The sequence below is a fragment of the Olea europaea genome, unplaced genomic scaffold (assembly GCF_002742605.1).
Source record: "Olea europaea var. sylvestris unplaced genomic scaffold, O_europaea_v1 scaffold2942, whole genome shotgun sequence".
In the NCBI taxonomy this organism is placed as follows: Eukaryota; Viridiplantae; Streptophyta; class Magnoliopsida; order Lamiales; family Oleaceae; genus Olea; species Olea europaea.
The window spans coordinates 3,665-4,633 of NW_019248021.1; positions in this window are offsets into that span (position 1 = coordinate 3,665).

A 969-nucleotide genomic window follows, 5' to 3' on the forward strand; every position below is an offset into this window, starting at 1 on the left:
GCAATAAAATTGTTTGAGTAAATGTGTAATAGTGTATTATGAGCTATTAGTCCACTAAAATATGATTTATTTAGCTATGCTTTATCATTCACTATTGATGAAATAATTTATGAATACTGTACTGGATTTAGGAATAAAAAGTTTATTATGGCTCTATAATGTTTTGAAATGCCTCTAAGGGGAAACAAAAGGCAACAACAAGAAGTTAGTTATTCATTGAATTACATTATGATATCTTGAAGACTATGAATATTTAAATGGATTTGATTAAGACACATTTAAAGAAAATTTTCCAACTAGTGATAACTGCGGTTTCCCTTTACTTTTTGGCTTGACTAACTAAGCTTTCGTTTATGGAAATAGGAAGGACTGCAACGACATAGTTCAAATAGCATGTACATGGGTAAAAGAAATGATCTATCGACATTAATCTGTTCTGTCGAAACCTGGCTTCAATCTTCTGAAAAAAGAATTATGTGAACTTTAGATAAACAAATACTGTTTCTTTGTGGACTTAATATTGTTTTGATGATGTATCTGCTTGTTATGCTCTCTTGTATTTTTCATACACGGAATAAAATATTTACATCTATTCTTTATCTAGACCGAAACTTCAGCTAAAAAGGTGAACAAGCCCACCTTCTATGTAAAAGGGATATGAATGCAAAAAACAGAAGAAAAAGAAATAGTTTTGTTGAGATTTTATATTCATTTATCAAATAATTATTTTCTTCCCAAATTGAGTGGGAAGCACATGCTAGGAATTTGTCACGTAGATATTTAATTACCCTGTCAAAGTAAAATATTCATAGAACTGTTTGTTCATGTAAGACTAATAATGATCTTGAATTTTACATTTCCCTATGTAAAGTTAGGGCACCAAAAAATTATGTTAAAGATGAGATTACTTATAGAATAAGTTGGAATTAGAATTTGTGCTGCTGAAAATTAAAGATATGTGATTTTGTT